General features: G+C 43.6%; 1 pseudogene; it reads left to right on the forward strand.

The window, feature by feature from the left end:
* Window positions 1–7,651: 7,651 nt before the first annotated feature.
* On the forward strand, window positions 7,652–9,720 carry LOC121694274 (annotated as a pseudogene).
* Window positions 9,721–18,136: the final 8,416 nt, after the last annotated feature.

Raw genomic sequence — 18,136 nt, forward strand, 5'->3', positions numbered from 1 at the left:
TAAACTCTTAGGGCCCTATCATGACATTCTAAAGTGCATCGTCACTCGTCAAAAGCTTATTCAAATTTAGTAGGATGTCCAGTCCACATTGGGAGGGGTTTCGTTATCAAACGTCGAGCGCATGGCGCAACAAGGTGTTCCTAGGTTTTTTAATCAGTCATATGGGTGTGTTTGGGGCATAACATCATTTAAACCAATGAGAATGACATCTGTCATTCCCTTTAACGGCGCAAAGCGCGATATGTCAAATAAATGCATCGGTATTTTGGCATTCAACGGCGCATTTGAAGGAGGCTGCTTGCGAGACCGTATGGAATAGTCATTCCACTAAACCATCCTTTACTAAAACCTAGCATAGCCTTCACGCATTTGCACTCGTCTATTATTTGAACTCATTGGCAAAGTGAAACTAACTTCACCAAGGTGTCAGTCAATGACAAGACAGTTATATGCAGTTACTTTCACTATTGACTGACAATGGGTTACCATCAAAAACATAGGCTGAAAAAAGCAACACTTACCCAAATATTTCTCAAATGACTGAACAAAACAACATTTATCCTGCAGAGGAGTTGCTTATATCTCGTGACAGCTGTGCTCCATACGTGTCTCTCGCCTCTCCCCTAATCACTTTTAACCGTCATTACCAATTTGCAAACGATGGTGAATAACTACTCATCATGAGATGTACAGTATTTCGTAATATCTTTATTCTAATTATATTTCCCATTGTAATCATGCAATATGTAATGTTTTGCATGGACGTGCGCTGGTGTGTGTTCATGAATGATAGAAGGATGGTGCGTGCACCTGCCAATATGACTGTTGACAATGCTCTCTTAAAATAACATATAAACAACTCGCCATAGACTTCTGACCAGTTGTACAATAGCGATTTTTAGACAATGCGCCAGGCCCCTCCCTAGGTTGTTAATTGCCACACCTCTGGGCGCATTGTTTAAAAAATAAACATGCAAAATACCGAATTAAACTTTGCGCGGGTGGAAAACGAGTTTTACGCCATGCGCCAGTGTGCAAAATACAGTTCTTACTTGGTTGAACAGCACTTCTGCCGCACTCTGAGAAGATCTTATTGCTTGTAGCCTTAAAAAGTTGCTGTCCGGGTAGGAATACTCTATCCCCCTCTAGTGAATTGATTTCTTATTTGATTAATATCATTTCAATTTCAAATTTTTCTCATCACATTAAAAAGTTGGATGAAGTCAATTTTTGTGCAGGCCTTTCATACTTTTTGCCGGCCTTCTTCAATCTCCTATTTAAATTAGTTATTTGTGTTTATGTTGTTTATGTTTTGTGCAATTCACGCTTTTTAATTTTGAAGAGAAAGACTGATGTAGACTTCTTCTAATACCACAGTGCCACAACCAAAACCCCTGTTTATTTGATGGGCCTATGATCAAAGTACTGCTGCTGTTGTGTAGCCCAGCATCAAGCTCATCACATGCACCTCTGCCTTGTGATCCATTAACCCACTCCCACCCCACCCCCCAATCACCTACCCACCCACCCCCGAGACATTTGGGAGAGATACAGAGACTGCAGTATACGCTAGCGGAGGGAGCAGACGCGCTCCCTTCAGGAGCTCACGTACGCACTCGTAATGACTTACGCAAGCGCGAGGCCTCAAATGACAGGATGTATTAAAAACTCCATGGGGGGAGAGCGGAGTTGTTGTGTTGTGTTGTGTTGTGGTAAGTGTTGTGTTGTTGACGGTTGTCAATTTGAAATACCAATAGTAACGAGAGGTGATGATGAGAAAAACAGGCAGACAAGCAAACAAACAGAAAGACAGACAGGCAGGCAGGCAGACCGACAGACAGGCAGACAGTTAATCAGACAGACAGGCAGACAGACAGACAGTTAATCAGACAGACAGGGGACACACATTACTGCCTGGTTTTTGTGTTCACTTTGTAATAGCCTGGACATCTTATTACTGAACTGCATATACCTGATGTGAATAAATTGTTGACCATATACAATGAAGGGTGAAGGGTTTGCATTCCATCGAGTCACTAATTTATGTGATGCATTATTAACATCTAAAGATGTTAATTGAAGATGTAACTGATATTCCTAATGTACTGAATACTCAGTCAGACATTGACCTGTGTGTATAGACCACCGGCAGCCATCATTAGAAAACAGAACCCAATAGGGTGAAGATGACCTTGACATAGAGTGGATGATATGATTCCTTCTTATTATACTTGCTAAATGATGCAAGAAAGTTCACACAATATTTCATTTTTGAGGGTTTTATAGTTAGTTTAGTGGCTTCAGCTGAGAAAAAATAGAATCAGAGGCACAAAACCTATTGCCAAGGGAAGTGGGCATTAATTCTTTTCAACGGTGACCTCATATCTCTGAACACGGTGCTTTAATCCACTGGAACTTACAGCATCCTGAATAGCCGTATAAGACATCTGGTTAGCTGTGAACCCACGAGTGGATCTATATCACAGTGAATTTGTGTAGTCAGTTCAGGAAGAAATAAAGACAGAGGTTGTGAGTTCATGAACTGGGCACTGGCATCATTGTATCTAGTTCTCCATGCGCTCTGCATGAACCCCAACTGTGGGCAATTACCCTGAATGAATTAGAATTAATCTAATTTGTCAATAGTGTGTTGGCGGTTCTGCCCAAGGGGGTATTTTCATAAATAGTGAATGGACGTCATATTCAGAATCAGAATATTGTTCCAGTCAACAAGAGAATATTCAGAATGGCTTAACTTAATCTCCATGAGTTGCGCTGATAACAAAATATCAGTTATCACAGACAATACATTTGAGGTCTCCTTACATTTGGAGGGGAGGAGAAATTCCTTAACTCAAAACATTCAAATAATAAAGAAAACAATCCACACAGCAATGCATATTTCACATAAACGTTTCAAATATTACTTTCAACATGACAACTATCCCAGTTCAAACATGCCTTCAGAGGAAACATGCAGTTGATTCCCCACCCAGAGCTGTTTCCAATTTAGTTTCCATTTCAGCCTGAGCTGCAATGTCAGAAGTAATTTCGAGGGAAGGTATATTTCCAGTCGTATGCAAAAGAATCAGGGCCATTTTGTTGGAATCTTCTTATCCCTAAATCTTTACCCAAGGAAATACAACACCACTTTTTACAGAATCATTTCCGAGCTTAATTTACAAATAGCTTTGCACCACAATGCATCAAAGGTTCACAAGTTTATGGTCATCATCAATGAAGACATCAGTGAAAGAAAAAAGAAAGAAAGAAAGAAAGAAAGAAAGAAAGAAAGAGAGGGGGGCTGAGTCATTGTGCATAGTGCAACAAAACTGATTTCGTGATTCTCTTATGCATTTCGTAGCAGGTCACAAAGCTGATTTTGTGATTCTGTTATGCATTTAGTCCACGTAATGAAATTATCCTGACACATAATTCATTTCATAAACTGCTGACTCACGAAATGTATTGTAGCAGGTCACAAAACTGATTTTGTGATTCTGTTATGCATTTCGTCCACGTAATGAAATTATCCTGACACATAATTCATTCCGTAAACTACTGACTCACGAAATGTATTGTAGCAGGTCACAAACCGGATTTCGTGATTCTGTTATGCATTTCGTCCACGTAATGAAATTATCGTGACACATAATTCATTTCGTAAACGACTGACTCACGAAATCTATTGTACGTGATTCTATTATGCATTTCGTCCACAGAATGAAAGCGTCACTGAATGCATTTCTTAAGTTATTAAGTTACTATTGCGTGGACTTTTGTGGACGAAATTGAAATGGGATTCACAGAATGATGCGTGTAGGTGCATTCCGTATTTACGTAGACAGAATTACTTTTGACCAAAAAAAAAGAGTTTATTTCGTCTACGACAGTGAATAGTGCATTCAGCATTATGTCCACGAAATGAAAAGGCCACCAGCAGGGCTCGAATTATCTTTTTGTGTTTAAGGGGGTCTCTCTATCTCATAAAAAGTTGGCACACCCCGCGCATAGCCTAACAAGGCGATACAATAGTGAAATAACCTAGGCGCAAGTGGCGCTTTTGCGCAGTACAGTATATGCAACATATTATTGATTGTAATAGTCCATATCTCATTTCAATTTCACAATACAAAGAAATAGACTAAACGATTTAGTCTGTGCCATTCTCAATTTCACAACGTAACTCATGTGAACCAGACCACCGTCTCAGATAGGCTATCCTCAGTATCAAACACAATAATGCATGTAGTAGCCTATAACTTATACAAAGGGGAAAAAGCACTAACTGGCAGAAATTAATAAAGCCATTGCAGCCAAACTATGTTCTAGTATTAGGCTAATGTGTTGAACCGTGGAAAATTAAGACGAAAAATGTTTGAGTTTGCACTGAGATATTTAGCGTGTTTCCATCCAACTCATGCGAATTAGTGACGCGCATCCGTGGTAATGCGCATAAATTAAATGCGCATTAGTCAGCGTTTCCAACACCTATTGATTCTAAGTATTTTGGGACACTTTGCCTATGTTGAGTGAAATGGACGCCCTCCTCTCTGCGGTCGGAATAGCCTAGGCCCTATAGGCCTAATTCATTCCTTCATTTTGAAAATATTTTGTTTAATATCGATTAGAAGGAGAAGGCAGAGAATGTTTATATTGCGCAATTGGGTGTTGGCAGCTTTCCATCACCGGAGACCGCCATACACTTGGGAATGACCAAGGTCTCGGCTGTCAAATTTGGCACTTCACTGTTGAGCTTCATTTCTATCATTTCACGTGGGCTCGGGCTGGGCTCGGGCTTGCGCGGTACACTAAATGACTTGAGCGGTCAGGTGATGCGTTTCGGTTAGCTACGAGAAAGATGCAGAAATGGATGCTTAGGAGGTGAAACAGAGGCTGGCCTCTTGTGACTGGTGTTTTAGTTGCACCGGCAAAGAAAGCAAAGTCTGAGGTGTGGAAAAGTTTTGATAGATTGATAGATACTTTATTGATCCCCAAGGGGAAATTCAGGGTCTCAGTAGCATACAGACATCACACACAACATGCACTTACAGCAGAAATGGTAAACATAAGTATAAGTATAAACATATAACTAAACTCCACTGTACAATAAAGACAGAAGATAAGAAAGATAAGAAAACTAACAAAACTAAATACGAAATACACTATATAAATTAAATTAAGAAAGTCCAATGTTCATGAGGGTGATCAAGCATAAGACGCGAGGGCCGGGACTGGTAAGGTGCTAAAGGGAGTGAGTGTCATGGTGAAGGTGCAAAAAGTACCATAGTCCTTTAGTTATGTGTGCATGGCAATGATCATGTGCATAATGAGAATAATGAGCGAGTGGTTATGTAAAATCCAAAGGATGCAACATTCTGTAGAACGACAGGGAATTCGTTGCTGATAAGGCATGTTGATCAAAGCTGTCAGTGCCCATCAGGATCACGTTTGTTAGGCTACTGTCACGACTCAGAACGGGAATCAGTTGCAGATCAAAATGATTTATCAGAGTCCAGGGGTCCGTTGCACAAAAGCAGAATTAAGACATCCGGGATAAGTTACTGAGCTGCGCTCAATGAATCCGAAACAAGAGCGTACAGGCTTAATTGGTTGCACAACGAGCAAGCCAGGATGAGCAGACACGGATTCATCAAGCCAGGTGAAACCTATCCTGGATAAGTGCGCGCTCACGGCTCCCTCAAATAGACCCCGCCACCGATCGCAGATTCACTGATTCACCATGGCAAACCCAAACCGAGCGGCATACTTCTCGTACGAGGCGTACGAGGATGCAAAGCATATCATCCAGAAAAAAGGCAACACTGCCACAGTGATCAAACACAGGGAAAAAGCGTGGCAAAGTATTGCCGACCGCCTGAATGCGTAAGTAGTGTACACTGAACGCTGAAACATCGCAATTACAATCTAAATAGTTAATTCACGTATCTAAAAACGCGGTTGTACACTGATTATGAATCAGTTGAATTATGAATCGAAATGGAGTGCAGATATTAGTGAAATTGTGTAAATGTAACTCCATCAGACTGTAAGTCTTTCATAAATAGATGAGCCAATAATAATAATAATCACTGCTATTTATATAGCGTCTTTCAAAGGACCCAAGGCCGCTTAATTGCTCACTGACGCCATTGAATTTCCTTGTGGGATAAAGTGTCTCTTTTCTTATGTTTGCTCTGTGTGTGTGTGTGTGTGATGTAGACTAAACATGACTGGGCCAAAGCGGACGTGGCAGCAAGTCAAAATCAAATATAAGAACATCCTGCAGAATGGTAAGGGCCCTGACTAATACTTAACTATGCACAAGCATATATTGTACCCAGAAGGTGCCTTCTCACACATTGTCTGTACTGTTTTAGCAGTGAAAAAGAAAACCCACCAACAAGGCACAGGTGGTGGGTCTCCAAAAGCGGACCTCACCCCAGCAGAGGACTTAGCCTTAGAGCTTAATAAAGGCAGGCCTGTGTTGGAGGGCATCCCTGGGGGGACAGAGACGGGCATATGTCCCTCCTGAGATGCCACCAGCTTCATACAAGGTATGTCCTTCCAGCTGTACATGGGATACAACTACATTGATATTGAATCCATTTGGACAGTCTGACCTTGGTTTGACTATTGCCTTGCAGTTTCTGGCAGCACTGTGTTGCTATTAGAGCCACAAGCACCAGACGATGCTGATCCAGTGAGTACTCCATCAAAGGCATACAGTAGGCCTGGCATGTGTTGTCTACTAGCTTCAATATTAATCCGATTAAATGTGATGGGGTGAAGGCACCAGTGCAGCAGCAACAGCACATGACCGCTATGATGATTATGATGAGACCATCTCTGTGGACTCCAGGAGGCATGAGGTATCATGTCAAGCCTGTGAAAGTACTATTCAGTCTACAATGGTGCGGAGTCATCATTTGGAGGCCACACAATCACTAAATCTCATTTCTGTAACAGGACCCAGATGCTGTACAGGGGGAAAGCCTGCCTGGCAATATAGTGAGTATTAATGGAGGGTCACTCAATCGTGCAGGATTCCCGCTGTGCTAACTGTCATGCATTCACAGAACTCACAAGCTGTCAGACAGTTGTATGGCAAGCACCTCCAGCGCCAAATACAACTGGCAGATGTAGAAATAAAGTACAAGAAGAAAAAGATGGAAAACCTTGCACTGGAGGTTGAAATCAAAAAGAGGACCATTCGAAAACTGGACCTTGACATCCAAAAACTTGAGCGGGAGGCGAGTCATGCCTTCAATGCACACTGTATGCTAACTGTAACACAAATGTATAATGTATTAATCATCATTCTCCTGTCCTCCCCCAGCTCCAAGAAGATGAAGATGAAATAATAAAACGATGCATGTTAAATAAAAGATGACGCACCTTTAAATAATAATAAAAAGAAAAAGGAAATCCTTGTGAAGTGAGCCAGTTAATTTGCAGCGTGTAGGGCATGACATATGAGCTCCCATTGTGAAAACACTAGACCAGCGGCATCTTTAGTCGAATTCCTTTTTTGTTTGGCCCCCAGCAATCATATAGTTATATATAACAATTCAGCAAGATAGATTTTGCCAAATATGTGCCCCATTTGCGGTTACATCAGCCTAACGACATAATAGGAATGTAACAGCCTATACAGGTGGTCACAATAGAGGGGGACCCGCCCCCGTACCCCCCCACACACACACACCTAGCACCCATATGAAGGCCCAGAATGGTGGGTTCCTTTCTGCTCTGACAATGGCGTGTCCATTCCTGCAAGATGTGGTGGATGAAGAAGCACTTGTGCTCAGGAGGGCCTTCAGGCGGGAGAGGGTGTTCAGGGACCAGTTGGACCCACTGGCCTTCCCTGATGACCATCTACATGAGAGGTACAGGTTCTCAGCAGATGGAATCAGGTATTTGTGCAGACTGCTGGGTCCCAGGATTCAAAACCACACAGCACGGAGCCATGCACTGAGTGTGGAGCCTTCCTTTACTCCGTGGGGGATGCAGAACGGCTTAACAAGGCCACAGTTTGCCGCACCATAAGGAGTGTGTGTGGCAATCACAGCATTATCAGATGTGTTCATCACCTTCCCTGGCCACAGAAGACTCCGTGACATCAAAGAGGAGTTTTATAGGATTGCAGGTAAGATGATCTACAAATTACAGGACAACTGTTAACACTCATAGTAGGATATCATTACTTTGTGTTACAGGGTGGGCGGATCCGGCCCGCCACGCACTTTCATCCGGCCCGCTGAGCATTTCATTTGGTTATCAGGCTGCTCGCTATTTTTTTCCTGCGATAGAGACGACATTGGTTAGCTTTACTGCAAACTGCTTTTCACTCTCCTTAGAGAACGTTTACAATGTCAATGTGAAAACATCATGTTAAACTAAGTTAACTCTTAGTTATCTCCTTTGCAGCAGATCTAACGTGAATATGCGATCCATTTAATTGGGAACGCGTCTGCTCTCACGATAGGGAGAGAGAGCCGCAGGTTCCAGCTGGCTTGTCATTGTTGATAATTGATATCTCCTTCTTATAAGAAACTTTTAAAAGGAAATCATGAAGGCAGCAGTAGTTCCCACTACTGACCATTTAAAAAGTGTGAGAGGGCCATACCGTAGCAGGCAGAAGATCATTGAGAAATAAACGTGAATTAAAGCGACTGTGAGCCAAAAAGTTTGCCCACCCCTGTGTTACAGGTTTCCCCAATGTCATTGGTGCATTGGACTGCACTCACATAAGGATCAAATCCCCCTCAGGTGCCAATGAGGCGGATTATGTGAATCGAAAATCCTTCCACAGCATCAATGTTCAGGTGAGCAGAACCTTTTGATATTGTCCATTGCCTGTGAATAGAATAGAAACTGTAATTGCCACACATGGTAGTATTTCTGTGCCTCAGTCTGGAGGGGGGTGGGGGGATCAATAGCGGAAGGGGATAAAATAACATGAATAAATGAGTCATGTAGCAAATCTCCTTTTATGTGCATTGATTGGTTTAATGGTCCTCATCTAATGATTTCAGATGGTCTGCAATGCTGACTGTCTAATCAGCAATGTTGTGGCAAAATGGCCTGGTTCAGTCCATGACTCCAGAGTCTTTCGGACCTCTGACATCCATCAGCGCCTATCACAAGGTGAGCCACACAACCCCTATTAATAACCACTTTTTACATCATGGCTGTGTGGAGAACATCACTCTGAGGTTGTAATGATGAGATTTTGTGTTGTGTTGGTGTGTTGCTGGGAGACAAGGGGTATGGCTGCCGGCCTTTTCTCCTGACACCCTTTACAGACCCCCAGGAAGCACAGCAGGCCTACAACCATGCCCATGCCAGGACCAGGGCCACAGTTGAAATGACCTTTGGCCTCCTGAAGGCACGCTTCCAGTGTCTGCACACATTAAGGGTCAGCCCTTCGAGGGCATGTGACATTACTGTGGCATGTGCGGTCCTCCATAATGTAGCTTGCCTGAGGAAGGAGAGGGCCCCCCAGAGTGCCACCAGCCATGGACTGGGACAACCCTGCCATCTTCCCTGATGACGACAGTGGTCGGCTAGTGAGGGACCAATATGTGCTCAATTATTTCCGTTAAATTGCGTGCTTGAAATGTCAGTTAAATATGTCCTGCAGTGGCAGACAAATGTGTGTTTTTCTTTTTATTTGATTTATATTGATTTGGCCTCATGATGTTTGTGCTGTATACTATGTGTTGCACTGTGCGTTGCAAGCTTGCTTGTGTGACTTTGGTTTTGAAAGGTACTGATGTTGTTTTATCCTTATTCAATAAAGGAACATAATTACACGTTGATGTGTATTTATATTTATGTAGCCTATTTTAGAAGGAGTAGGCTTGTAGGGCCACACTGAGGAAGGAGGAAAAGTCATGACGACACTGGTTCTTTCTGCGGGAAAGATGCATATTCTTTTTAGTCATGAGACTTATGACAATGTGATGGCCTACTGTTGTGTCATAACGATTAATGTCCTTTGTGAAACCTATGGGCCTGCTGAAGTACGATTCCACGAAATGCTCCACAGCCTTCATTTTAACAACTGTCCTGTAAAACAAAGGGTTACAATATTATGAGTTTATTCTCAAAGTCGGATTTATTTGCTTGCTCTGTGGCCCCAATATTCCGTGATTTTATATTTAAGCAATAAGCCCCGAGGCCATAGGTTGCACTGATTCTAAAACCGCAGAGCGCGGAGTGCCTGTATACCCCTGTTGTAGAATCAGTGTAAGCCTAACCTACGGACTCGAGTGGCTTATTGGTTTTCTGAAACTGTTGCTATAACTACCTGGCAAAGTTTCATAAAGTAGGCCTAAAGGCACAGCAACTATGAATATAACGAGTTATTCCTAGATTATCATTCTTCCGCCAATTAATATATTTCCTCTATCTGAATGGTTGCCAAACAACGTCGAGACACAGCTACTTTAACTGTTCTATGAAGTTATGGTAACAGTGGCCTAGCCTAATATAGAACGGAATGCGGTGAAGGTGTGTATGCTGCAATTTGGGAAAATGTAAATTATCGAATGATTGAAACATCATCTAAAATCATAATTTATCCAAAATGATTGAAATGAATGATGAAACGTTTAAATAATAACAGTGGGTGTAATAATTGTATGTAAAAACGTGTAGTGGGGCAGTGGAATAACTCTTGGTTTCCGTTCGCGGTGACTGTTGACTGAGATAAGGGATGAGATTAAATAGATCCTGGAATTTAGCCTGGTCTGGAGCAGGCTAGCTCCACAGAATAAGTCGCCATGGTAACTTATACCATAACATATCCTGCTGCCCCCATCCCGCTTTTGTGCAACTGGATCACGGATAAATTGAGCCAGGATAACCAAGATATCCCGGCTTAATCCCTTATCCTAGTTTTGTGCAATAGGCCCCAGGTACAGGCAGGTTTCGTAAACAGGCAGGCAGACATAAACAGACAGACAGGTACAGGCAGGTAATCCAAAACCGACAGGCAGAAGACTTTGTCAAAAACAGGCAAGGTTCAAACCGGGAAGAACAGAACCGGGAAGAATCTGTCTTTAAAAGAGCTTCACGCTAGTCTCACTCACGTGGCAGCCTGGTAGCAAACAGTACATACTGTACCGATCTGTCAAAGTGAACTAAAAGGGCAGTGTTTAAATACTCCACAAATCAACACAAAATGAGAGACAGGTGAACAGAGAAATTGGAGGGAATTCAACAAAGGCAGGAAGTTGCCCAAATAAGGACATGGGTGTGACCCTGGGCACATGACCCAGCACATGGCTACAAAAATAAAGTCTAGAATTATCACACTACAACAGGTAGGGGGAGACAAAAACAACAGTCCATACGAGAGTCCTGACAGCTACAGCAACAAAATCAAACTCTGCAAAGGTGAAACAAATGGTTACGGAGAAAAAGTGTGTCAGCTTTCGCTGTAAAGACATTAGGCCTTTTAATATTGTAAATGGCGAGGGGTTTGAAAAGCTGGCGCAAGAACTAATTAATGTCGGGGCTGCGTATGGGAGGGTTCCCGCAAACTTCAGAATGCTGAGAGGAGTAGGGCTATTTTATTTCTTTGTTCCAACTTCCAAGTGGCCTAGGCTACGTTAGTCATGAACAAATGATGTCAAATGTTACTCATTCTTGACAAAAGGCAAAAGACATGGGCGTCGGAGCCATTATACGAGGGTGGGAGGTGTCCCACCCACTTTTTAAAATTGTTAGTTTGGACCCCCCCACTTTAAATACCAGTGCTGTTTTCAGCATCTGTTTAGTGCTTCATTGTCATTTTCATTGGATTCTCCCATTTGCACATAAATCGCTAGTAGGCTAAGCTTTTTTTTTTGTTACACGCATTCTCCCATTCCGCTTCTGTCACACACACAGCGACAAGCACCAAATCCCCCGCAGTGTTGAAGAGATCAGTCGCCCCCCTCACTTTTGATAAGGAAAAAAGCCTTATACTGTAAGTACGCCAAATAAATAATAACCTATAGGTTTACGCTAGGCTATGTAAAACTCCCCATTAACAGCATCACGTTACTAACCACAGCTAAGACTGCACAATCTCATATTCACTCTGTTGGATATCTGAAGCCAGTTTGTCTACTTAGATACTGTAAATCCTCAAATTATGGCCGGAGTCTTAAGACAAAGTACAGGCCTTTAGGGGCAGGATTGTATTCGAGACAGCCCTTTATTTCTTATGCGAGTTTTATTTTGAGACATGCGTTTCTTGGTGCGGCATACTGATACAGTAGGCCTTCAAAAGCATGACATTTTCGGTTTAGTTTGATATTTAATTTACTTTTGGACTGTTTGATTATATAGTTAAATGTTGGGACTGATGGGCACTGAAATCTAGGGAGGTATTTGATGATCACTATTACGTTCCATGTAGTTGAAAGAGTGTCGGGATTTCAAACAAACCATCCGCTTTCATGCGTTCATTGAACGTCCGCGGTGAAAAAAAAAAAAGCACCCGCATCAAATATGTACATTTCACAAATGGACCACATCGGGGCTTTGTTGGATTCCGAAATGTCACGGGTTGCGGCCTGCAGGTGCTCGGGCCCGCCATTGCCGCTTGCGGCTATATTTATTATTATTATTATTATTATTATTGTAGAGGGTCAGGGGTAGTGGTGCCCCCAAACAACTGGGGCCTGTTGCACAAAAGCAGAATTAAGACATCCGGGATAAGTTACTGAGCTGCGCTCAATGAATCCAAAACAAGAGCGTACAGGCTTAATTGGTTGCACAACGAGCAAGCCAGGATGAGCAGACACGGATTCATCAAGCCAGGTGAAACCTATCCTGGATAAGTGTGCGCTCACGGCTCCCTCAAATAGACCCTGCCACCGATCACAGATTCACCATGGCAACTAGACATAACTAGAGCGGCTTCATTGCTTCTTCTACGGTATGAAGTAGGTAGCGATAGCCTTTTCACAACAGCAACAAACAGCAACACCTCTGTTTAGGAGAATATTGCAACTAGTGCCGCGACCACTACGCGCAAAATGCTTATGCACTCCCGTGACGTCACATTGTCGCATGACAGGTCGGGAATGGCGATATGTAAAAGTTAATTAATGATCACAAACGTTTAAATAATGACCGTGGGTCTAGTTATATGTGATAACAATGTGTAGTGGGCAGTGGAATAACTATTGGTTTCTGTTTGTGGTGACTGCTGACTGAGATAAGGGATGAGATTAAATAGATCCTGGAACTTAGCCTGGTCTGGAGCAGGCTAGCGCCACAGAATAAATCGCCATGGTGATTTATACCATAACATATCCTGCTGCCCCCTATCCCGCTTTTGTGCAACTGGATCATGGATAAATTGAGCCAGGATAACCAAGATATCCCGGCTTAATCCCTTAATACATTTCACGCAGCTGTGTTAATCACGGAAAGCGCGAATGAAGTGGACACTTCTAAATGGAACCCAACCCACTGTACAGTAGCTCAAGGTCTGTGGCTAAAGCAGCCATAATGAAAGCGTTATCATTGTTTGGATACTTCACACACACGTGTTTTTTAATCGCATAGACTACAACTACCAAGCTGGAATCAAAGCACATCGACTCCCCTCTCACACCCTAAACACGCACTTCGAACAAACAAAAAGCATCTCAGTCTCACGGTAGCCATAGGCAAAACTGTATCGGACCGGTGTAACGTTGGTACTAAATCATCCATCGCGAAGAATGATTTTTGTAGCACGTGCAACAAATATGTGTAGGTACAGCCCTGCCCTGGATACATCTATCAACGTGCGCTCTAAAATTGACACAAATTATTCACTTTGACTAATTTATGTAGTTTCAGTCCTAGTTACTTTACTTTGAGCAATGCTCTTCCTTACTTGAATCACCTTTGAAAATAGAGGATTGAAGTAGCCTGTATGGGTGTTTGGGAATGAACGTTGACTCAGATGCTTTTTGAGACTTTGAGCAGAAATGTCCCAGCCTGGTGTTTAGGATGCATCATAGACAGGTTGGTGACCGTGATTTGTTTAAGTAAGAGTTGTTCCTGGACCAACATTCTAAAGACGGTCCTGGACCAACAACTCTTTAACCAATCACAGCCTTGTGATGTCATCAATGTGAGTCTTCTGCTTCTCCCATTGCCATTTTGAAATTTCCCTCCAGAAACAACCAGTGGATCACCAACTTGTATCTCAATAAAGGTAGGTCCTTGCATATTTGTGTGTAAAATAGTTGTAAAATAAAGTAATTCCGAGTGGAATCTGAATATATGCACCTTAGATTTTTTTTATTTTCTTATATTGATTTTTTTTTAGTTGACTTGGTTCCATGTTTGTCTAATAGGTAATTCAGTGGCTATGCATCTTTTAAATGACTTATTTCGAAGGGATACAGTAGTTGAAGTAGCTTTGAAGCTCATTTAGCAATCTTGGTACCGCTGTTATTATGTTGGAGGCTAGGCTAGGGAACATACATTTATGCTACAAAATTAGCTTGCTAATAGGTAGGTGCAGCATGCAACTATGTGAAGTGCCAAGCCGCTTGTAGCTTGGTAATAGGCTAAAGCAGTAGCTTTTGTTTGTACATGATCCTGGAGCGACGTTGCCATGTTGGTCTTGGACCGTCTTTACAATGTTTGTCCAGGACCCACATTGTCGTGTTTGTCCAGGACTGTCATTACAATGTTGGTCCAGGACAGTCTTTACAATGTTGGTCCAGGACCCACATTGTCATGTTTGTCCAGGACCGTCTTTACATTGTTGGTCCAGGACCCACATTGTCATGTTTGTCCACGACCGTCATTACAATGTTGGTCCAGGACCGGCTTTACAATGTTGGTCCAGGACCCACATTGTCGTGTTTGTCCAGGACTGTCATTACAATGTTGGTCCAGGGCCGTCTTTGCAATGTTGGTCCAGGACCCACATTGTCATGTTTGTCCAGGACCGTCTTTACAATGTTGGTCCAGGACCCACATTGTCGTGTTTGTCCAGGACTGTCATTACAATGTTGGTCCAGGGCCGTCTTTGCAATGTTGGTCCAGGACCCACATTGTCATGTTTGTCCAGGACCGTCATTACAATGTTGGTCCAGGACCCACATTGTCAAGTCAAGTCAAGTATTTATTTTTGCCATTTGCTCAGGTACAATGTACAGGTGCATTGGAATGCTTGTGCAGATCACTCAGTCATGTATAAAAAGACAGAACACTCATTCTCATTCACTCAATTAAAAATACACTACTAAAAAGCAATACAATTAATAAAATTAATAAATACAAAGTGCACTAGTGCCAGCTTGTCCCCCTAGGGATTACACAGCAAGATGAGGTAGGTGTGTGAGTGAGTGTGTGCCTGTGTGCGTAACCGCATGTGTCCCAGTGTGTCAAGTCCGCGTCTGAGGTGGGACAGGGTATTCTAAACCAGATACAATGTCCTTAGCCAGCAGTCTGGTGGCTGCTGGGTAGAAGCTATTGTGAAAACGTGTTGTATTTGCCCTTATGCTCTCTGGTCTGTGATGTCTCAGCACACGATCCGAGTTTCTCCACCTAAACAGGGAGTGACTGGGGTGATGTTGGTCCTGGAGAATTGATTTAATTTTGTTCCTGCAGCGGTCTGTGTACAGGGAGTCTATGGAGGGGAGCTTTGTCCCTGTGATCCTCGTTGCTGTTTTAACAATCCTCTGGAGGGCCTTCTTCTCCTTTACTGTAGTGTTGCCATACCACACAGTAATGCCCCTTGTGAGGACACTTTCTACCAACCCCCTGTAGGCCTGGGTGAGCGGCTGGCAGCTCAGGCCAGCCTTTTTCAGGGACCTGATAATATACATCCTCTGCTGAGCCTTTTTCACAGTGGCCATGGTGTTCTCTGACCAGTTGAGAGTGTTGGTGATATGCAGGCCCAGGAACTTGAAGTTGTGAACACGCTCCACCACAGCCCCTTTAATTACCAGGGGCTGTGGGGGGGTAGCCTTCTTCTGGAAATCAACAACTAGTTCCTTAGTCTTATCTGTGTTTAGGACAAGGCAGTTTTCCTCCCCATAGGCCAGTATTTTATCCACCTCCTGTCTGTACTGCGTTTCATCACCTCCCCTAATAAGCCCTAAAATGGATGTGTCGTCTGCAAATTTGTAAATCTGGCAGAGTTTATGTGAAGATAGACAGTCATGGGTGTATAGTGTAAACAGTCTTGGGCTGAGGCAGCAGCCCTGAGGGGTCCCAGTGCTGATGGTCAGTGCTGTTGATACCCTGTTCCCCACTCGAACCACCTGTGATCTTTCTGTTAGGAAGTCAAGTATCCAACTGCAGGTGGGAGAGGGCAATCCAAGACCTACCAGTTTAGCCACTAGCTTGGTGGGCTGAACAGTATTGAAAGCTGAGCTGTAGTCCAGGAACAACATACGGACATATGTGTTGGGGTTGTCAAGGTGTTCCAGGGCTGAGTGGAGGGTTAGGGCCACTGTATCGTCCACTGATCTGTTTTTCCTGTAAGCAAATTGGAGGGGGTCAGTGGTTACGGGAATGATAGTGTCCATGGCCTTCAGCACCAGTTTCTCCAGACACTTCATGGCAACTGAAGTGAGTGCTACTGGACGAAAATCATTCATACAGGTTGGGCAGCAGAATTATAGGTTCTACACACTAAGCGATCTGACCGGTCACATTCCTTGTTAGGGCAGTGAGGGTCAGTAGTTACCCTGGTTGGGCACAGAGAGATCAGGGCTGCCATGTCCCTCTCAACGGGTGGCACATCACCCAATCCAGTCTCCAGTGGGTACGCTGCCTTGGCCAGCTTCCTACACTGCATTATAATGAGGGGTCCTGCTCGGAGCATTCCAAGCCCTCCTCAGCATCTGGCAATAGTCCTCAGTGGCGGGCAGTGAGGTTGTTGGCCTTGGCTGAGAAATGCCAGCCCAAACTCCCTCAGAGGTGATTGGGGCATCAGTGGGAATTCTGAGACCCACAATCTTAGCTGCAGACAACACCGTGGACACCAAGTCCTTGCCACCGACTTCCTCACCATCATCTACTGAAGCTGAACCCTCAGCCTGACCAGAAGAAGAAGAAACACTGTGTGAGTCCACTTGGTCCCCTCCTAGAAGAGAGTCCTGCGCATGCAGCGAAATTACATCAGCAAGCAGACTCCCCGTCCCCTGATACGACGGCAGATGTTCAGGAGAGGTCTCTTTCGAAGACTCTGTTATAGGGGTAGCAGACCCTGCTTCACCAAGGGTGGCATGTGAGGCTGGGGCTGGCTCGACAGGAGCATCCCAGTCTGTTAGTGTATCTGACAGGCCACGAATGGCAGTCAAAAGTTTTAACTGAAGATCGTCATCAGACCCGTGTTTTTGAGAACGAGTGTCCCCTGAAGTCCTTCTCTTACTAGACTTATGCGGGTTTTTATGCTTACGCTTGAGAGTGTGTTCATCAGGGCTCTTAGCATGCTTGCTAGTGTGAGCACGTGAGGCCCCCTTTGCTGGTTGAGTAGCTCCTGGCCTGCCTGCTCTCCGAGCCCTCTCTTCTAAAGGCAAACCCACTGCAGCCGGACATGGATTATCAATATCATTCCGGAGATGAGCCATGCCCAAACATGCTGGACACTCCCGATGACCATCACGAGGGTCCATGCTACTCCCACAGAATACACATAGGGAGTGTGAAGCCATGACAAGGGTGAGAACAACTTCAAGCGCGAACGCCAAGTGACATCCGAATCAATTTGACCCTAACCTGCTGTACTGAGGCCTGCAGGAGTGGGCTATGAGGATAGTTCACAACAATCCCAGCTACCGCGAACGGCAGTAAAACAGGCAGATCAAATTCAATAGGCAATTGCCAACCTGTCCAACAGACAAAGGAAATATGTAGCAATTTATTTTCAGAATAATAAACGAAATGCACCAAACTTGTAAACACAAGCTGTGAACATGTAGTGAACTTATGACATCACCTGCAAACAGGGGTTGTGAAAGTATCACACAGAGAAGCTATTGCAGAAAAGCTATTGTAGCCTACCTATATAGGTAACGTTAGCAAAACAAACTAGCCCAACCAATAGCCTACAACAGGACTATCTGCTGAACAAGCTTATAGATGCACTGAACAGGCAGACAATATTAACCCAATA

The sequence above is a fragment of the Alosa sapidissima genome, chromosome 20 (assembly GCF_018492685.1).
Source record: "Alosa sapidissima isolate fAloSap1 chromosome 20, fAloSap1.pri, whole genome shotgun sequence".
Classification (NCBI taxonomy): domain Eukaryota; kingdom Metazoa; phylum Chordata; class Actinopteri; order Clupeiformes; family Clupeidae; genus Alosa; species Alosa sapidissima.